This window comes from Ursus arctos, unplaced genomic scaffold (assembly GCF_023065955.2).
Source record: "Ursus arctos isolate Adak ecotype North America unplaced genomic scaffold, UrsArc2.0 scaffold_9, whole genome shotgun sequence".
NCBI classification, from domain to species: Eukaryota; Metazoa; Chordata; class Mammalia; order Carnivora; family Ursidae; genus Ursus; species Ursus arctos.
In genome coordinates this window covers 26202748-26225961 of record NW_026623111.1, presented here as the reverse complement: position 1 = coordinate 26225961, position 23214 = coordinate 26202748, and positions in this window count along the sequence as shown.

Genomic DNA, 23214 nt, shown 5'->3' with positions numbered 1-23214 from the left:
CAAAACCAAACAAAAAACCAAAACAATCAAACAAAAAAATATTTTTTTAAATCTCAGCTCACTTTGCATTGCATAGTTTTTCTATCTAGAACTTCCAGCCTTCCTTTTTTCACATGATCATCTTTTAAGACTCAGCCCAAACACCACCTACGTTGTCTCTTTTCCATGTGAAATTCATCTCTCCATTCTTTCTTCCTGTTAATATTTGCATTATAGTATATGTAATACTTTATTGACTTCTTCTTATGTAAATATTTCTACCTTATATATTGAAGTCTCGTAAGAAAAAGGATGTTGTCCATGAAATCTTTATATGTTTTCGGTATATTTAAAGTTATATTTAAAAGCTTTTTTGAAAGTTATGGATATGATAGTATATAATAAAATATAAATTCTTTCAAAATGTTGCTGAAATAGCAGGTTTTTATTGATGGCATGTATTTTTACAATCAATAGAAAATAAACTTTCACTTCTTCATTTGGTCCCTTCATATTTTTTTTTTTTAATTTTCATCCTCAGTGGGATACTTTTTTTTTTTTTAAAGATTTTATTTATTTATTTGACAGAGAGAGAGACAGCCAGCAAGAGAAGGAACACAAGCAGGGGGAGTGGGAGAGGAAGAAGCAGGCTCATAGCGGAGGAGCCTGATGTGGGGCTCGATCCCATAACGGCAGGATCACACCCTGGGCCGAAGGCAGACGCTTAACCGCTGTGCCACCCAGGAACCCCTGGTCCCTTCATATTTTTGATATTAAAAGTCTGGGAATCAATAATGAGGAATTGTGTATTTTTATACATATACATTGAGATATACAAAAGCCACCTTGAAGCACAGATAAGTGATGTGTATTATTTTTGGATTGATTAGCACAACTTTTTTTTTAAAGATTTTATTTATTTATTTGACACAGAGACAGCCAATGAGAGATAGCCAGTGAGAGACAGCCAGTGATAGAGAGACAAGCAGGGGGAGTGGGAGAGGAAGAAGCAGGTTCCCAGCAGAGGAGACTGATGTGGGGCTCAATCCCAGAATGCCTCTAATAGCCTTTTCTGAAGTTTCAAGCTTACTTCTGTTATTATTTTCTTTCTGTTGAATGAATTTTCTTTAGCCATTCTTTAAGGGCAGATCTGCTAACAATAAATTCTTTTAGTTTGTCTAACAATGCTTTTATGTCCTCTCCACTCTTAAATTTTTTTTTTTTTTTAGGAATTAAGAAATATTTCCACAATATTTATGGTTGACAGTTCTTTTCTTTAGTACTTGAAAGACATTTTGTTATTTCTTTCTGGAAAAAGATGAGAAATCTGCTGTCATTTGATTTGGTGTTCCCTTATAAGTAATGCAAAATTTCTCTCTAGTTGCTTTCAAGATATTTTCATCGTCTTTAATTTTTAGAAGTTTAATTATGATGTGTTCTAGCATGAATTTATTTGTGTTTATCCTTTTCAGAGTTTACTTGGCTTTTTTAATCCGTAGGTTTTGTTCTTCCATAAGTTTCGGAAGTTTTCAGCCACTATTTCTTTGAATATTCTTTTAGTTCTATTCACTCTCTTCTCTCATCCTGGAAGTTCAGTGAAATGAACTTATGACTTATCTCATTTGTTATTGCCCTTGATATTATTGATTTGTGTTTTTTTGGGGGGGGCTCTATTTTCTCTCTGTTGTTCAGATTGAGCAAATCTGAACAAGTTCTCAAGTTCATTGATTTTGTACTCTGTCATCTCTACTATTAAGCCCATTCAGCAATGAATATTATATTACAAGGCTTTGGATTCTACTCAATTTTCTCTTTTAGCAGGCATTCTTCCTGTTGAGGTGTAGCAATCCAGATTTGGGTGTGTATGTAAGTTCAGCTTTCTGCTATGCTGCCTCAGGAAAAGTGGTGAGAGCTGACTCAGACTGCTTTGGGGTAAAAATTCAGGAGGGCATTTTCTGGTGAAAGTGGGGAACCAACAACACTGACCTGTTGCTCCTCAGTGGGGTTGTAAACTCAGCTTCCCAATGAGCTGACACCAGGGCAGAGGGAAGCAGAGGAGTGACTCACACCCCTTTTTGCTGCATGGTGAGGCAGAAGCTTAGCCTCTAGGGCACAACTGCTTGCTTCATGCAGGGGACTGACACTACCTTGACAAAGAAAGAGGAGCATCACCTACTCCCACTGAATACAGGATGGGAGGTCAGAAATGCCGCTGCCTTCTTGTGCAAGGTAGGTGCGGAGAGTGGAAGATCAGCTCTGCATTCAGCCCAGTTAAAACTACAGAAGCAGAGTGCGGTGATTTTTCATTATGTTTGGCTGAAATAGGGTCAGTGTTGACAAAAAAGTTTTCTGTTGTGAGGCACTTTTTTCCAGGTCTTTTGGCTAGGGGAAAAGACTTAAAGGTTTTTTGTTTGTTTGTTTTGCCAGTGCCTATTGGTAGTTCCAGGTTAGGGACTTCTAGAGCCCTCTGTCCAGGATACATGAAGGGGTAAGGAAATTAAGGGAAGTATGGAAAACCTTAGACAGTGTGCCTTCTTTTTAAAAAATATTTTATTTATTAATTTTTAGAGAGAGAAACAGAGAAAGAGAGCATGCATGAGATGGGGGGGGGCAGGGGGAAAGCGAGAGAGAGAGAGAATCCCAAACAGGCTCCACGCTCAGCTGTGGAGCCTGATGCGGGGCTCGATCTCATGACCCTGAGATCATGACCTGAGCTGAAATTGAGAGTAGGAAGCTCAACTGACTGAGGACCCAGGTGCCCTGGCAATGTGTCTTCTTTCCAGTTTTCAGAGTATTCTTGTTTGTTGTGTCATGTCCAGGGCTTTATTTGTGCTTCAGAAGAATGTGGAATGTCTATCCTTACCGTAATACCTATTTCTGTCTATCATCACTTCACTCTGTCCACCTTCTATTGATGGACATGTAGTCCCCTCCTCATACTTCACTTTTTCCCAGAATTTTCTAAACTCCTCTGTGAGCTTCTACAGGCTATTTCTTACATAGGTATTCTTAGCTACAGAGGGAGCTGTACCTTCCTTTTTTACCTTCCTTTGTCTTCCCTCCACCAGCAACATTACCTATGAAGCCTTGTGAAAGTGTATCCTCCTGCTTGTGCAATTTTGACGATGGATTCTCAAAATCACATTGTGTTAGTTTCATATTGGTCCAAAGATATTGTGCTAAAGTTGGAAAAATGTCCACCCCTCAGGCCTACACATGTTCAGGAGGTACCAGAGTAAGTCATAGTGATTTAAAGAAGATCACTTTCACTTCTAATAACTCAAAAGGCTTTTGTGTAATTATGCTGTGTTGAATAGTATCCTGCAAAAATTCATATCTACTCAGAACGTGTAAATGTGACATTATGTAGAAATCATGCCTTTTTGGAAGTAATCCAATTAAGATGAGGTCATAGTGGGTTAGAATGGGCCTTAAATCCAATATGACTCATGTCATTATAATAAGAAAATTTGGACAGAGAGATACACAAGGGATGCCTGAATGATTTGATGAAATACATTTGCTTTGCTTCTACCCTGTGCCCTGAAAAGTGAAGTCCTGAGTTTATAAATTAATCAGAGAAAACAGAAAGATAAGGCAGAACATAGTAAGTGGGTTGTGGTAAATGATTTTCCCTTAACTTTTCCTTAGACAAGGGACATGTATATTTTTATTGAGTTATTATATATCTTTAATTTAGGTTGTTTGAGTCAAATTCCAGAACTCTTTTATACTTACTCCTTTGTGTTATAATATTATAATTATTATAATATTATTTCCTATTGTTTATTTCTGAGGAGCCAAAAAGCAAAGCATATGATACAAGCTAGTACCGGGTTTATTGGTTCCATCAGTTATGCTCATCAAAGGAACAGTGAACGAAAACCAAAATGGTTTATATCTAAGTCTGTAGGTGATTTTGTCTCCATTCCCATTAAGCTCACATTCACCTGTTTAAGTATTAAGGTTTTGCCTTAATGCCAACACATATTCCAGAGCAAGCTCAACAGCTCTCCGTGGTTTGAATATAGCTATATTCTTTTCCTGCCAAGCCTGTCCTGGACTCAGGAATATGAAGGGAGTGTCAGCTGTGTATCAGAACCCACTGTCCAATGCGAACTGGAGAGAGAGCAAGTCTGAGATTTAGTGTTGCAGTTTTAAGAGATCTGATGCCTAATTGTAGACAAACAGTAACTTCTAAGCCACTAGTGAACTGAGTTGGGGTATGGGTGTGAGATGTGTTCGGAGAAGCAGCCTGGCCCAGAGAAATGAGAGATGATGATAGATCCCTAGGAGAGCAAAGAGGACATCACGTAGATGATGAAGTTGGTATATCTATGATCATGCTATACATCTGCCTCATATGGGTCTATATATATAAGAAGGTTTCTGTTTGTGAAGATATTTTAGGGATGTAGAGACATTATCTGGCTGACAGCACAGGTCAGAACTCATCTATGCTGCTCCACTTAGGCTTGGGATATGAATACAAAATCTCGGAGCACACAATAAGGGGTACCAGCTTTGGGGGAATCCCTGCTGTGTTCAGAGTTCAGTGAATTGTTTTCTCTTGCTTGAATACCCATTGCATACTCTGAATTTGTTTTAACACATCAAGAGAATAAGGCTTAGAGACTAAAAAATCCAGGTAGCTTTCATAGAAAATCCCATTTGTCAAGCACTGAGAAATAAAGGACTCGGCTGAATCCTTTCTAACAGAAGGTGGCCGGGTTTATCCGATCCAGATAGTGATGATCCTACGGTACCCAAAGCTTTGTCATGTCCCCTGGGGTCTTACATGTCAGACAGAAAGAGTGATCAAACCACTGACGAGTCTAATCCTCAGGGTTCGCAGGAAAAATGGACACAGCTGCCAGAAACATTCTGACATCTGCTATTCCTGCCCACCAAAAGTACAAGTCTGGTCCTCTGCACAGTTACTAATGAGGTGAAATGCGGGGTGAAGAAAGGGAGAAAGAAAAGAAAACACAGCTTAAATACGTGTACATGCACATAATACCCATGCAAGTGTTAGGTTTATCTCTAAATTCACCCATTTCTTTGCTTGGGTTCTAAAGCATTTGAAAGAGAAAACATAAGAACGGCACATGGAGACCAAAGAACTCCTACTATTGATAGAAGCCAAACTGGAGGACAGGACTGGGTAATAGCAACCAGATGAATTTGCCAACCCTTAGCTGCAGAATTAAGTCTACTTCCTCATCTGGACCTTCGAGTGCCGGCCTTGGAGCAGGTTTGTCCTTATGGCAGGAGGGGAGCTAAGCTTTGAAGAAGCAGAGGAGACTTCTGACTCCCTGGAATATCTGATCCCTGAGAGAGAGGGGCACAGGGCTCAAAAAAGCATGCCCAGTTTTTTGCCCCAAATTTAACAATTACAACATTTCTAGACATCTCCTAGAGAAGAATGACAAAATGAACAAAGATTGGAAATAATAGTCAATTGAGCTCTAAAAACATGGGGAAAATTATATGTATGTATGTGTGTATATATATGTATATATTATGTAATATGTATATATTATATAAAATATGTATATATTTTATATATTATATTTTTATATATTATATATTTATATATATGTATATGTAATTTTTATATATATATATTTATATATATATATTCTTTAGTTCTCTATGTTGTATTTAGGTGTGTCTCCAAGAACTGTATTCTAATTCAGCAATTCTTCCATCCGGAGTTTATAACAGCTATTGAATTTTGTATGCCAGGGACTAAATTTTTCATTTCAAGGATTTCTAACTAATTATTTTTCATATCCTTCTATACTGATATTGTTTCTGCCTCTACTTGCTTTATAATTTCTTGTTCGCCTTTGTATTATTCTCTCTCTCTTTGTCTCCTTTCCTTATACTTTTGGACTGCCATATTAGAATGTTTTATTTTCTTTTTCATCTGGAGCAATTCACTTAATGTTTACATACTTCTTTTTTTTTTTTTTTAACAAAAACTGCCCCTGGAATTTGGCATTTTTACTTTGCCTTTTTTTTTAATATTTTATTTATTTATTCGACAGAGAGAGAGACAGCCAGCGAGAGAGGGAACACAAGCAGGGGGAGTGGGAGAGGAAGAAGCAGGCTCCCAGTGGAGGAGCCCGATGTGGGGCTCGATCCCAGAACGCCGGAATCACGCCCTGAGCCGAAGGCAGACGCCCAACGACCGAGCCACCCAGGCGCCCCTAATGTTTACATACTTCTTTCTAAACTTTATTTTTCCTCATGGGGTTTGGAATTTTGATATCACGCTTACCCTAAGGGGAAACTTTTGTTTTGCTCTCCTCTTTTTGTGTTCAGTCCTCTAATAATTGTGTTTGCCTCTTGATCCCACATGGACCCTAGTCCATAACCAACTTTCATTTTGGTGGCAGTTCTGCCTCATTGTGTTGAAAATATTGCAGAAAGGGTCCCTGAACTACTGGGAAGCCTGGTTCATGTTCCAGCTGAGAGATTGAGTCAATTTCCCTCTACCCCCAGAGGTATACAGATATATATAAACTTCAGCCAGAGACAAGAGTTAATTTGAGCTATTTCCAGCCTCTTTTAGGGATAGAAGAATCCCACAGTAGTCTGTAGATTAAGCAGTGAGATTGCTCTGGCCTCTCTTTCTCTTGAGAAAGAATTAATTCCATTTCCAAATAAGAAACAACCTGTTGGCCACCTCCATCTGCTCCTAGCCCAGAGCTCCTGATATTGACGGCTGCAGCCCTCCTCACTGCTTCGGGTTTCCTCCTCCCTGGCTAGCACTTCAGACATTGAAGATCTGTGTTTTGTTCCTGGGAAATATTGTCCTCTCACCTCACTGTCTGTATTGAGTGCATGGAGGAGGGATAGGAAAATGACAAGTTCTCTTACATTTCTTTGCTGGTGGAGAGGCTCCATTGTTTTTGTTTGCTCAGTTGGTTTCTATTTTCTTGTGGCACCAGGGCCCCAGTCCCGGCAACATTTTTCATGAAAAAGGTGTATGTGGTTTCCCTAGGCAGTCCTTTTCTTGGTCTATTCTATCCAGAGGAAGTTTTCATATAGTGCTGCCCATTAGGGCTGCCCAACGGTCCAGTTGTCCAATGCACTCTTAGAAAGAACCATAGATCCACTTGGCCGGGAGCTATGTTATCAGCTTCCTGGTTCCAGGTCATTCTTCACTTCATGATTGTTCATGGAGCCAGGTGAGCCACTCTATCCTTTTCTATAGTTGCCAAAGGCTGTGAGACATTTATGTGGGAAGTCACTTGATTTTCGTACCCAGCATGCTAAACTAATGACCTTACATACCTGTCTAGGGAAGACAGCAAATCTCTTCCCCATAGATATCTCTGTGTAAAGTATTGAGTGCCACTTGATTTTATAGATATTTATGTATATCAATATCTTGGGAGATTTTATATTAATATTGACATCACATATAATTATAACTTCAAATTCCTGGGCCATATTTCAAAATCTCCCAAGATATTTATCACCATACTTAACTCTATTTGATGACAGAAACAAGTGTGATTATTTGCTTCTCAGCAAGCATTCACTTGGGGAGTAAAAAGTTAGTGTCCCTTCCCTTGAGACCCTCTGATCTCTCTAAGAGGTTCTGTTAATGTTAGTGTCTTTTAACTTGTTTAGCCCTTTAGGTGAAGGTCAGGGTAAAGAGCTATTGCAGTCTTTACGAGGCCAACATACCAAAACTCTCACAGTTGTCTTTTCTCTCTATTCTCAACATATATTTTTTAATAAATAGACTAGAAGTTTGCTGTGGAAGGTTGATAATCAAGGTTAGGAGAGGTAGCTAGGCTGCTTCTCAGTAAACCTGAAGGGGGGAGCTAGCTTCGATTTTTGGCAGGTATTTTAGAACACAGACTTCTAAACAGCATTTTATTTCTACTTGAGACTCCACTCAAAAATTCCAAGGCAATAAGAAAAGTTCTCCTCGATACCCTGTTTCCTGCATCTGATTCCCGTATCTACTGCAGGAAGTTTATCTTACCCACCTTTGAAATACCTGCCCACAGTCAAATGCCTGACAGCATTTACTGAAACGTTCAGTAAAAACTGGTTGAGCGAACACATAAACATGTAAGAAGTGATTTGGAAGTTTTATTATGGGTTTGTCTTGAATCATTTTACTTGAGGCTGATAATCTTCTAGGTACAGATAAAGTAATTATTTCTATTTGTGGACCAGATACTAGAACACAGTGCTGACAGTGAGGTTTGGCTCTCAGGGGCCTGGCCTCATCAGCCAGATGGTGTCAGTTGATTATATTTGTACCTCAAGGTGTCCTTATCCTGGCCACGGGAATGGTGGGGAAATGGCCTCTTCGTCTGTTCTCAAGGCCATAAGAGTTCTTGGTTCTAGTTTAAGTTACAAAATATGTTATGATAAAAAAAAAAATCCAACTGTATAGTAGTCAAAAGGGAAACATTTTGGACTAAACTTCAAAGCAAAAGCTGACTAATTTTCCAAATATAAATTGACTGGTAAAAACAAAATGACAACATTGAATCACTGGTTGGTATTTACAAGTTCTTGGTGTACATGTTTTAGATACTAGGGACAGATATATTTTGATATCATGCTTTCCCAGCAAGAAATAATAAGCTAGATCTATATACTCATATAAACATATTTGTGTTGGCCATCTATTGCTATGTAACCAATTACTGCCAAATTTAACAGATTAAAACAATAAACACATATGACTTCACATTTTCTGTGGATCAAGTATACAGGTGCCAGTGGGATGGTGTCTGGAGCATGGCTGCAGTCAAGCTGTCAGGTGGGGCTTGTATTAGTCATGGTTCTCCAGAGAAACAGAACTGACAGGAGGATTTCTATGGATCTATCTAAGATTTATTTTAAGAAACTGGCTTCTGTGATTGTGGAGGTGGAAATCCAGAATCTTCAGGGTAGTCTGGCAGGTTGGAGATGTAGGAAAGAGTTGCAGTGTGAGTCCAAGGATCATCTGTGGGCGGAATTTTTTCTTACTAAGGAAGTTCAGTCATTCGTCTAGTAAGGCCTTCAACTGATTAGATCAGGCCCACCCAAGTTATCAAGGATAATCTGCTTTACTGAATGTTCATCAAATTGAAATGTTTCTCTGGTCTAAAAAAAAAAAAGGAAAACAAACAAACAAAAAACAACAACATCTTAACAAAAACATCCAGAATAATGTCTAACCAAATATTTGGGCATCATGGTCCAGCCAAGTTAACATATAAAGTTAACCATCACAGGGTTGCTGTCATCTCAGGACTTGACTGGGAAAATCTCTACTGTCAAATTCAGACTCTTGAGTCTTGGCAAACCTCAAGTTCTTGATAGCTGTTGGCTGGAGACACAATTCTTTGCCACATGGGCCTCTCTGTATGACTATTCACAACATGGTAGCTAGTTTTTTCCAGACCAAGTGAGCAGAGAGAGAAAACCAGAAATGATATCCACCCTGGAAGCCACAGTCCTTTTCTAACCTAATTTCAGAATTGACATACTGTTCCCTCCGTAATATTCTATTGTTTGCAGGTGAGTCCGTCAGTCCTGTCCACATTCCTGGGAGAAGGGACTACCCACAAACTTGAATGGCCGCAAGCAGGGACCACTGAGGGCTGTCTTACACACCCTGCCCACTCGAGGATCGTTCTGGGTATATTTTCAATGGCAGAACATGTACATCTGCACAGTAAATATTTTTCTTCACTGACTGTTTTCAATATCAAAATAACAGAGAGAAAAAACTTGGCTTTTTCACACCTCCTCTTCACCCTCAGCGTGCTCATTTTAAACCACATTTGATATTCAGTTTTTGAGTCAGCAACGTACAGCCTGAGGGCCACATTCAGTAGCGGCCTGTTTTTTGAATGGCCTTCTTGGTAAGAATGTCTCTCATGCTTCTACAGTTTAAAACAACAACAACAACAAAAAAAGCAAAACAAACAAATAAAAAAAAAACAAAGAAAAATAAATATGCAACAAAGTTTATATGCGGCCTACAGAGTTTGTAATATTTACTATCTGGCCTTACAGAGAAAAAAATTGCCAACAGTGGTCTAGTTTATCTCTCACGAAGATAATGAAAAATAGATAAACTTTATTGTAAAATATAATTCACCAAATTTCACTTTGAAATTGAAATTAACATGAAATGGTAGAAGGAAAAACATGAATTTTCCTACGATAGCTTTCTCTAAGTGGTAGAAATTAAGAAACAATCCACAATCCTACTTTGATTTTCAATAGTACATTTAATTTATTAACAATCATATGAAATGGCAAACTATTTCCAGTTCGATATTGGAGTGTGTGGAATGCAAAGGACAAAAAAGCTCAACCAGAGAAATCCCAGGGTAAATAACAGCTGTTGATATTTGGACTGTACTCAGAGAAGACTGGATTCAGACATTTGTTCCTGCAGGCTGCTCAGCTTTTTGACACATCACAGTAGGTAAAACTCCCAAAAAAGAAGAGGGGGCTCAAGTCAGTGGATTTCTGAGAACTGGCTTCAATGAACCCCTGCATCTTGTCCCTGAGGGGGGAAGGAAGAGAGGAGGCTAACAGTGTATAGATTGCTTCGTATTTGCTGAGTAGTTACAATCACAGCAGACCTGAGATACTTTTGAAAAATCACTGTTTTTAATGAAAAGATTTTGAAATCCTGCACCAAACTGTGCCTCCCACTTTAGGCCCATGCAAGCTCCATCAAGCTGGGGAAAGCAGTTATCTCTTTTATCTCATTCTGCCATTCCTAAAGGTGAAAATTTGGGGCTTGAGAGTAAACAGCAGAGATATCTTTCGAATCTGTAGGCTATTCAGGATTTTAAAATCGTAAACCCCACAAAGATAACAACAGTAATGTTAGCTAATATTTATTGGGTTTCCATTATGTATTGGGTATAGTGTTCCGACAGGTGGTAGAGCTGGGTACTGGAATTCCCAATCTTAAAAGCACCATAAAATACCACTCCCCGTGGTGTACCAGGAAACATGCATTACAGCTATCTTTGGATATTTAGAGAAAGAATCAGGGCTTGAAGTTTTCAGATTCTCATTTCATTAGTGCTGTTTTTCTTCGTTGCTGTGTTCTTTCCTTCCATTTCTTTCTATACCTGATAGTTCCTTTTGGTTTCTGGTTAAACGGTAGCCAGACCACACAGTCACTATGCAATTCTTATATTCTGGTCTTCTTTTAAAATTGAATTCATATTTAACTTAAAATTTTAAAATGGTAGAATAATATTATTTTGGAGCTAAAGATGGCTTACTCTACCTTTTCTAGAGAACGTATTCTAAGTTCACATAGGAAACTAAATCATCCGCTTTCCTAGTTCATTGAAAAATGCTAACTGTGCTTGAATCTACTTACTTAACACTAAAAAAAGTTAAATGTATAATTTATGTTTTGAAAATTTATTATCATACTGGGGCACCTAGGTGGCTCAGTTGGATAAGCGACTGCCTTCGGCTCAGGTCAGGATCCTGGAGTCCCAGGATGGAGTCCTGCATCAGGCTCCCTGCCCAGCAGCGAGTCTGCTTCTTTCTCTGACCCTCCCCCCTCTCATGCTCTCTTTCTCTCTTGTTCTGTCTCTCTCAAATAGATAAATAAAACCTTAAAAAATAAAGAAAATTTATTATCATACTGTATTTTCAGGTAATGATATTTTTAAAAGATCTGCCATTTGTTGCACATATATTATGCCCCATGATATAAATATTAAATTTAATTTTTCTAACAAACCAATAAATCGCTAATGCCTGTTTTTCAAAGAGTGAAGGGTGTTGAGGGTTAAGTAACTTGTACTAATAAGATTCCAAATCTATTCTATTATGCTATATCAATGTTAATAACATGACTTTATGTGCATTGTCTGTTTTATATTTGTAATATACACTAATTCACTAGCTTTATTGTTGCTGGTAACTGAAGTAAATGGGACAGCTGTTAATAAATCCACCTTTATGGCTAAAAAAAGGAATACCCAGAAAAGTCTTAGTTACTTATTCGGAGTGACCTGACTAAACCTGACAAGATCGGGAAAAGAACTTCCGTCCCCTGAGTCTAGTCCAGTGACCTTTCCCCTGAACTGAATTATACAGTTATGTTTATTCAGTGGAGACTCTCAATTTATGAATAAAGTCAATTACTTCAGGAACGGTGATGAAGTAAATATTTTTCACACCGAACATGAAAAATGCTGTATCTTCAAGAGGGAGAAAATTCAGTCTTCCTCAAACAGGTTTAGGTTTCTTTGGGACCCATTAGATTCACCACAGTTTTCCTGATGATTTTTTTCTTCAGGGGATGCTGAAAGCTGTTTGCAGTTAAAGATGAAGGCTCCTGAGTTGCTTGAAGGCAATCCAGACTGAACAAGAATTTGACTATCCTCAACAATCTCTCTTATCTTTACTTAGTAATGGCATTTTTTTCAAAGTAAGAATATTGCTTTGGGTACCCTAAAATTGATATAATTTAGACAGCACGATTTTTATGATGCTTTTGTTTTATATCTTATGATGCTATGAACTGCTCATTTACTATGATCTGAGACACATTTCCTCATACTGCAATAAGGAGGAATTATAGACTGAGCTTTAAGTCAATGAGTGAGTAGTTAACTAGAGAGGTAAGAGGTTCTTGTTTGATAGAAAAATAAATGATCATATATATTTTATTGTATAATTTTGCTAATTGATTGATTGTCTTGTTTGTGTAAAGAAACATTTAATTATATCATCTCACATATGATAGATTTTGTGACTACAGCAATAAATAAGATACCTTCCCTAACCTCAAAAGCCAATAATCTAGAAGAAGCAAGCTAGTGAACAGACTTTCATAATAAGAACAGTTAAATGCTATCAAATCTGTACCAGGTGTGATAAAAGAGCCCAAGAGAGGCACCTAACCAAATCCTGCAAGAAAAAGCATCAAGAAAGCTTGCTCGAAGAAGTGATGCACCAGTTGAATGTAAATGTTAAGTATGAGTTAGCCCTGGAAAATAAGGGGCAGACACCACTAGCGTTCACTGAGTTCTAGCTTTCCTTTCTTTTCAGGAAGAAGTGTTTTGAAGTTAGATAAGGCTGTGAGGTTTGTTAGGCCAAGTGGATGTAGCCAGTGTGAGTAGAGATGACATGGTTTTACTAGTGGACAAAAGCACTTAAGGACCAGGGTGCAGGGTTCCGTGTTCTCCTGCCATGCCACAATGAAACCTGAAGATTCAATTTGCGATGGAAACGTTCACGATGGTGGGGCCACCATCGGCCTGAGTCCCTAGTGAGTACGATGAACAGAACATCTTCCAACATATACTGAACACGTAGCATAAGAAAGAAACCTTTGCGGTTTAAAGCTACTGATATTTTAGTGGTGTTTGTCAGTGTGGTCCAGCTTATCCTGCTCTGACTGATAGATACATGATTTTCTTTCTTAGTGGTATATAATTCAGAGCAAGGAGGTAGAAAGACAATAATGTTGAGATACTAGTAAGTATTAAATTGTGAGAGACTTTGTATGCTAATTTTGAGGAATTCAGATTCTATCTTGGGACTAGGCACATTACCAATACCAATAAATTGACGTATTGTTAGCAAGGTGCCACAGCCTTGGCACTGCTGACATTTTGGGCCAGCGCCTTCTTTGTGATGAAGACTGTCCTATGCATTGAGAATGTTTGGCAGCATTCCAGGACCATACCCACTAGACGACCGTTTTACCCTCCTCCCCCAACCCCAGTCATGAAAACCAGAACTGTCTCCATCTATTGCCAGTGTCCCCCAGAGGGCAGATCACTTGGAGTTGAAATGATTGGCATAGACAGACGGGAAAGTGGATGTAAGAAAAACAACCCAGAACAATGATCATAGCTAAGATAGACCATTTACGTTTTCTAAATTAGAGTGTGTATAATAGTATTTAAGATTTAGAAAAATGTGTCAGATTATAGCATTGAAATGGGTTGAAAAGGGGTAATATTCATGTGGAGATAACACCTTGTAAGGATATGGACATTATTTGGTTGCTGAAGAATTCCAAAAGTCCAGTTTGCTCTATAACTGCTTTGGCTTTTATCCCATACCTGCCTGGCAAAGGCACATTAATAAAAGTTGATTGTCCTAGGATTTCAAAACAATCTAGTGCTCTACATTAAATGGAATATTTTCTAGAAATATTATGCATGGCTCTACCCTAAGGACATTAGACTTTGATGGGTGAATGTTCAATGAAGAGAATTGGATAATTGTCTACTCCAGTGCATAGGGCTAGCTGGACACACAGTACATTCTAATTAACCCTTTGCTGATGTAGCTTGGTGTAATTTAGAATGGGTTTAAGAACTGTGAATCTTAGTATCAATCTTACCTTGTGTGTGCTGCCTTCATAGTTTGGATCAGGATTTTACCCTAAGTTTTAGTTTTGTTATTCATATGATAGTGCTAATAACATTCCATCTCATGATTATTCTAAATAGTAGATAAGATAATATTATGATTGATAAAATCATGCCAAATTGAATGTAAATATAGTTATCTGTAAGACTCTTGGAATTTTCAGAGATAATCAGATTATATTTCTTAAATACTCAAGTGAAACTAAATCTGTCAGTTTTCTTATTTTGCAACCTATTTTTTTCCAGGTGTTTGCTTTTATATCATCAAAATGCCTGGTTTCTAAAATTCCTTCTCTAATCTGTCTGAGATTTTTCATCCTCCTTTCTCCTCCTTTTGTAGAGGTCAAGGGATGCTATATGTTTTCAAGTCACTTATATATTTCTATCAGATGGTTTCAGAGAGCACAGGATGGTCAGAAGGAGTCATTTCTATGGGGACATATAGGCTAATTCTTTAGAGATAGTATTTCTAGGCTCCAGGACATAAAAAAGTACTTTACCAGATTCAAAAATATTTTAAGGGGGGGGGAACCCTATGTGTTTGCATATACATTAATCAAATATTCATTGAACATATATATTAGAGGTTTAAACCTATCATAGGTGCTGGAGATACCAATATAAACATTCAGCCACATTTTCCCTCACTGAAATTTAGATCCAATGGGTGAGATGGTCAAACAACACAAGAATTTTCATCAAATTGTGATAAATGTAATAGAAATCCAGAAATATGGGAAGTAAATGGATAGATGAGACACCACTTCTGTCTGTGTTGGGTATTAGGGGCTTGGAGGAGGTCTCCCTGTGCCCAAAGATTTTATAAAGGTGAAGGAAGAGTGAAAGAATGAAACTGAAAGTGTTTCAAATAAATAGAGCAGTGTAACAAGGCCAGACCAAAGGAATGATTGAGTCCCAGGAAAACTGAAAGTATATCATGAGTCTGAGCTGCGGAATATAAGAATAGGAATAGCAATAGATTAGAAGGCAGATCAGGGAGAGTCTTGCAAGTCATACTAAGACATTTGGATTTTATGTCAATGGCATTAGGAGATATCAAGGCATTGAAACATTGCAGCAGAGCAATAAGGTCAAATTAAGAGGATGATTTGGGGTGCACGGTGGAGAATGAATTGGAGAGTACTAGGACCAAGGCAGGCACCTTAGTTACTACACTGCTGAAATGTACAACATAGTTGCTATTTTACTAGGTTAATGGAAAGAGAACTGTGAAATGTAGACAGAATTATGGAAGATTCATTTTGAGTTGGTGTTTGATTTGATGTATTAAATGAGGGAATGGGAGGAATTAATGATGTGTCCGAAGTTTGCTGATTGACTTGGGCACACAGTGATGCTGTTGACATAGAGAACACCAGGGAAGGAATAGGTATGGGAAGAGAATAACAAAAATGTTAGAGTTTTATTGGAATTCCAAGCTGGGTTATCACTTGGCTATTTAGGACTGGATCTCAAGTGAGAGAAATAGCCTGGAGATATACATCAAAAAGTCATTAGTATATTGATAGATTGTAATATTAATATGTGAGATTACCTGGACCAAATATAGGAAGTGATAAGGGAGGAGAGCTGCAGACAGAAGAAATTCTGAAATTTAAAATGCAGCTGAAGAAGAATGCTGAATAGAGATGGGAAGGTGGGAAAAAAAACCAACATGCTGCTACAATTTAGAGGCCAACATTAACAACCATATTTTAAAAAAGGAAAATAAAAATCTGAATTTATAGATTGAAATATAATAACATTAGTCATGAAATAAGTATCTTATTCCTCTGGTAGAAAAAAAGTAACTTCAAGCAAAATTCTTAATGACTTCCTAATTAGAAAGTATAGTCTCCCCTTAAATTATATTTGGAAGTCCAAGATAAAAGGTCTTAGGAAATTTCCTGCATTATACTCTTAAACCATCTCAATTTTAAAGCATTTAATATCATTGAATTCACAGTCAGGTTTTAAAACAAGGGAGGGGATGGTTCTCGTCTTAACATCTTTGTAATGGTTGCATGTTCCTTGTTCTTGAAAATTCCTCACTTTCACGGCATCTAGGAACATTGTACCATCAGCCTTTCTGATGGGAACACATTAAAGTGATCTCTTTCCTCACATTCCACCCTGTCTGGGTCTTCAGAATGAAATAACAGTTGCTAAAGATCGTGGACAGGATCCTTTTAATGCTAATGGCCCAGTAAATTGTAGATAGACAATTAAAATATAAAGAGGAAGTTGTAGCCTCAGAAACTTTGTGAAATGGGGTGGGGGAAAGGTAGCAAAATGTAAATATAGACTGAAAAGCTCACTAATGATGTTTACTTTGTTACTTAGCTGCTATTATATAGATTGGGTCATTCAAAAATAGAATTTCTGTTCAGCTTTAATAACAGTCTTTGTGTTCCTTATTTTATTGCAGGCATGGTGCAAGAGTGGCAATTTCACAGTAAGCAGCTGGACTGATGCTATTCATTAGCAATTGCACAACATATCACAGGAAAAAGTAATGTTCTGTTTAAGTATGAATTTCAAAATCTTAAATCCCTAACTGAATGTCTGTTTTACCCACACAGTATATGCCTAATGCCATTATTTTTTCATTAATAAGATAAGAATGAAAATATTTAAATAAATTTTAAAAGTTCAGGATAAACTTCTTAAAAGACAGCTGTGTGAAATCCTGTATATTATGTGTAACTGCTATAGGAAAGAACAATCCGTCTCGTTAGCTAGATTTCCTCCTCAGCCCAGCTGGGCCATTCCAGTGATCTAGGGAGTTGAGGTGATGGTGAGCCAATGATTATTCATTTGTATGAGACGCCAGCATAACCTGCCAGTAATAGTTACCCACATTCAGCATCTGTGCAGAGACACTGATAGGGGTAATTGCGATGGCAGCCAAAATGGCAAATCCCAGCATGTCCTGTGCTTGAACCAGCTATTCAAATGGAAGAACATTTTCAAATTGCCTGAACTAGAATAAATTCCCCAGTGAATTTGACCTATATAGTCATGGGCAGAGTATGGTTCCAAAGTCTGGCTCGAAACCCCTCCAGATTGACTACCAATTAAATTTTTAAAAATTGGTTAAAAAAGAAAAAAACTAATATAAATCTGGGGCATATAAGCCGCAGACAAAACGTATGCCATTATACTAGCAATTAGTCTTCTGGAATCAGGCACACTGTTCATTTACTTTGTTAGAAACTAGAAAAGTTTCTTATATACATACATACATTTATTATGTATATATATTTATTGTGAATAAATACTTATTGTGCCTCGAATGGTTAATCAAGAACTTAGAACTTTATAGTTGTATACATTACATTTTTATCTAATTATATGTTTTTATTTTATTTTTTCTGGTAGCCATGATTACATTAAACTGTTCTCTATGAAGTAATAACATTCATTCATTCCTTCAACAAACATTTATTGAATAAATCCTCCATGCGAGGTTTAATCAACGTCAAAAATGGCTGACTACTCTCATGAATTGTATCCATTGGATGTCTGTGACTGACTTCATATGCACCGTATTTTTAGTCTGTGGTTTTCATGAGGTAGCTTCTTAAACAATACCTGGTTTGCTTGTTCAAAAGTTTATTTCTAAGCTCTGTTAGAATAGATACTAATTCAGTACTTCTGAAAACCAGTCAGAGTATCTGCCTCTTTAACATGTATTCTTAGATGATTGTGGTGATTATTGTGAAGATCATTTTTTGAGAAACATTGATCTCACTAATTAAACTATACCACCCAGAAAAAGCATATGGAAAGAGAGAAAGAGAAATAAAGATGGAGAAAAAATATTATAATTATGTGACTTTGGGCATTTGAAATTACATATATCACTTCTCTCACATTCCTACTCTTCTCCTTAACACAGATACTCACTCAAATGTATTTAGTATGTGTGACCTTGAATAAAAAGTTTGTTTTGTACATGTTTCCATTTACATAATGACTTCGTTGCAGATTCAGTTTGTTTCTTACTTCTTAAGTCAACAAGAAAAATAAACACATAGGTGTTACTTGGCTATTTCTTTGTGTGCTTCTAGTACATTTCATTTATTCATGTTATCTGAATGGACTTCAGCACCAGCAATGTTACAATGAGCATGACTTCCTATAGTAACTTTGAGTTTGTTGGTGTAGGAGGGGAACTGCTGGTTGTAAGGTATTACGTGAGTTATCTGCTGTATTTAGCAGATTCTCATTCAGGGTATATGATTGATGCGAAGTAAGTGCAAATTCTTATCAATTGTGCCATCATTTATAAAAAGTGGCATTTAAGATCGTCCTTAAGAGATAAATAGAACTTTACCTTGTTGCAAAAGAAAGAAAAACTTTTTAGGAAGAAAAAAATCCCATGTACAAAGGCAGGGAAAAATAATAGTTCATGGCCTGGATCTCCAACAGGTAAAAGTGCATTTATCTGAAGGCTGCAGGTGGATGGAGATTTCAAGAGATACATTTAGAGGCAGGTTGAATTTAAGCTGCAAGGAGCCTTGTAGAAAATAGGCATCCTTATAAGAATTTCCAGCAGGAGACTGTCATAATTTTATTTTTGTTGTTAGATATTATCCTGAGCAGAGGCTGGGCTGGATGGAGAAAATAATTAAAAATGATAATTACATATACATATGACAACAAGCACAACTAAAATTTATTGATCTTCTGTCTCAGAGCCTATACGGAGCACATACAATGTATCATCTCAATTAATTCTTGCTCTAACCCAGACGGATACTTATCATTATTCCTATTTTACAGATGAAGAAACATATTTAGGGAGGTGAAATTATTATATCCAGGTTGTTGTGGGGCTTGTACATTTTACAGTGTAAGGGTCCTTTAAATTAAAAAAAAATTACAAATACAAAACTAAGTCAAAATTAATTTTTTTCAGATGATAAAATTAAAATAAATTTTAAGTTTTACAAAGTTAACATATGGCCTAAATATCCCCAAATCAGTAAAAAATACTGTTTACATTGAATTTCATACTCTCTACTACTAAATACAAAATTATATACTACTACAAAACTCTGTCCTTTATTTTGGAGGTACATAATCTGCTTTCACGTCAAATGACAATTTTAAAATATTTTCTATATAGATAAGAAAAAGGTATTAGTTTTCCCCTTTTGCATAATTCTTCAAAATATTTTTAAAATTACTAATAGATTAGAAGAATTGTTGAAACTTGACATATTTCCTCACTGTCAAACTGGGAAATTTAGGTGAAGTTTTTTTTTTTCCCTATATGATTTGCATGATTTGGAAGTGTCAAAATTCAAATTGTTATTATAATAAAACTCAGTCTCTGTACCTTTTTTATCGTGATGCTGGGTAAGTCAGCAGAGGAGGAGAGGCACTGGGAGTAGGAGTATTCCTATAGTAGTAAGGTGCTATAGATTGGATATTTATGTCCCCCCAAAATTCATACATTGAAACCTAATGTGATGGTATTAGGATGTGAGGCTTTTGGAAGGTGTTTAAGTCATGAAGGTGAAGGCTTCATGAATGGAATTAGCACCTTAATAAAAGAGACCCCACAGAGCTCCCTAGCCTCTTTACCATGTGAGGACACAGCAAGAGAACCAGAGAGCAGTTCCTCACCAGACACTGAATTTGCTGGCACTCGAAGCTCCGGGAGTATGGCTGGGAAGCGCTGTGACCTGGCTCTTCTGCTCCTTCCACCTGCTTTTCCTGCTGCCTCCCTGTTCTTGGGGTGGGGTGACCCTCTCTGCTGAACTGCCCCCATCCTAGGCAGAGGATGGGGCCCGCTAGCAAGCTCTCCAGGTGGTTCTAGTACTCAACCCAGGGCAGTGAGTGTGAGCCTTGCCCTCAAAGCCCCCCCCCCCCGCCCCCCCGCCGGAGAAGAACACGTATTAGGCCCGAGGTATTAGCGCGCACGACAGAGCTTGGGTTTGAATCCTGACTCTGCCACTTGGCCTCCGTGTGAGCCCTTTGCTGTGCTGACCTCTCTGGGTGTATCCCCATATGTAAGATGACAAGACACCCACCCTCTTGGGCTGCTCTGAGGCTGACGTGAGCCTGTATCCTTGAGCCACCTCCCGCAGCTCCTGGCATTCCACAGGTGCACCCACAGTGTGTGCTCCGGGCTGCGGCTGTCCGCTGAGACCGCGGCTGTCCGCTGAGACCGCTGACCCATGTCTCTTCTCCGGTCCCCAGTGCCACGGGGTCCTTTACCACTTCCACCTACATGTTATGATGTTTATAAGTATTAAATTCCCGTCCACTCTTTAAAAAAAATTTTTTTTTAATTTGATCTTGGATTTCCCAGCCTCCATAACTATGAGAAATAAAAGTTTGCTGTTTATAAACCATAAGCCCCCAAGTTTATGGTATTTGGGTATACTAGTATGGATAGCCTGAGATACAAGGCTAGCAATAACGTAATTATAAATGGATTTTACTCTAGATCACATAACTATTTATAATTAAACCAACTAGACGTATCTCCAAGTCAACTTCTCTTCAAGCTGGATCCCCCAAATTTTCTGCCACTAAAATGTGAGGTGATTAAAAAAAAAAAAAGAAGGAGTGAGAGAGAAGTGAAATTAGGGTGAAAAGAGGCAATGGTCTTAACCAGTTTAATTAAAATACCTTATCTTGAAAAGTTTATATGCACATTATCATGATGTAGAACACAATGCTACGACCAGGACCCTGGAAATGTCCATGTAATTCGGTGTCCTTGAAGCTTAAGCTTTACTATACAGTAAACTGACTTCCACTTGTCATGAATTCCTACCATACATCTCCAGGTATTTTAGGTTACCATTCTGTTGACCCAGTTAACTGTGTGTAGGGCTAATGGAACAGACTTAACTGCTTTTTTCTTGCTTAGATCACATATTCATTATATTAGTAATCATCTACTGATGATACATTTGTTTTTTAGCAGTAAAAAAGAGAGAAAGGGAAACTGTCATAGCTTGCTTTGCTATGTTTTCAGATGTTTAGGTTACCACTTCTATATCTTGCTTTGCTGTGTTTTCAGATGTTTAGGTTACCACGTCTATATCTAAGGAGAAAGGAGGATATCTCTGAAATCTCTCTGCTTAAGATAACTTCCAACAACTCTATGACCTTGACTCAAGAACACTTTTCGGGGCAGCTGAGTGTCTCAGTTGGGTAAGTGTCTGCCTTCGGCTCAGGTCATGATCCCAGGGTCCTGGGATCAAGCCCCACTTTGGGCTCCCTGCTCTGTGCAGAGCCTGCTTCTCCCTCTCCCTCTGCCTGCCACTCCCCCTGCTTGTGCTTGCGCACTCTCTCTTTCTCTCTGTCAAATAAATAAAATCTTTTTTTAAAAAAAGAACACTATTTCTTTGAATTTTATGTTGCCAATTTTTTCTTGCTGTAATTTTAAAACATAGAGGTGACTCTCACATAAAGGTTTAGGATTAGCTCTTGATTAATTCCTCATTAATATCTTACCCAGGCAAGATCCTTGTTACTCGGATTATGGTCTGCACTTAACAGCAGCATCAACATCAACTGAGGATTTGTAGAAATGCGGAATATCAGGTCCCACTCCAATCAACTGAATCAGATTTTGCATTTGAAAAAAATACCTAAGGGATTCTAATACATATTAAAGTTTGAAAAGTACTGGCTTTGATATAGGTAATTACCTGAAATATTTTGGTCAACCCCATGAAAGTTTTGGTCCACCTGATTTTCCTCTTTCACTTTCCACCTAAACTCTTAATTAGGCATACGTTATGACTTCAAATATGTGAAGTACTACTCTCAGAAGTGAATAACCACACAAATTTGGAGCTTATTGTCCTGCTTTCACATATTTAAGTTTCTACAATCTATGGAGTCCTCCTAATCTTATTACAAAAGTTCTTTATTTTCAGTATGGAAAGTATGGAAAACACAGAGAAGTAGGAAAACTAATATATAAATTATATAATAAGTTAACAAATAATATATGATTATGTTACATATAATATGAATGTTATATGAAAATGAATGTTATATAAAATCTCACTACCCAAAGATATCTTAATGTAAGTCCTCTGTTATTGATGCTTCAGGGACAGGTAGGTATATCATATAGGTCTGATAGTCTTCTTTAAACTTGACATAGTGTCACAAATATTTTTTTTTTCCATTTCATTGTAAACTCTTCCTAAGAAGTTGTAGTGATTATATCATAGTCCAGTCAGGATGTGCTATAAAATTCATAACTATTTCCATATTTTTTCTAATTTTTCTCAAAAAAATAATTATCCTATAAACATATAATCTGTTTCTATGTTTCGGTTTATTTCTTTAGAATAAATTGCTGCAGATAGAGTCTCAGGGTGAAGAAGAAATGAATATTTCCAGTGTCCTGATAGAGATTTGCCAATCACTTTATTTGGTTCATTTTCTCTCCTATTCTGCTCAAAAGCCATCTTAAATCTTTACCGATCACCTCAAGCCTTCATCCATAACTTCTGCCATATTTATACATAGGGGATGACACTGCAACTAATTTTCCAGGAACAGCATTTTCTCATCAAATATAAAATCTTGAGAACTCACACTCTCCATTACCCGTATCTTCTGCTATTCATATTTCTTTCCCTGTAATCTCAGAGGATCAGCCACCTCTGCTCCTGTTCGGGATGTGGACCCTTGATGCCATTATTTGGTGTCACCTCTGCAGCCATGGTCCATCCACTTTTTCTCCTTATTTCCAAACTCTTAAATAAATAAACCATTCCATCTTCTCAAATCTAGCATGTACCTCTAGTGAGCATCATGTCTTTTCTTTTTTTTTTTTCACAAGCAA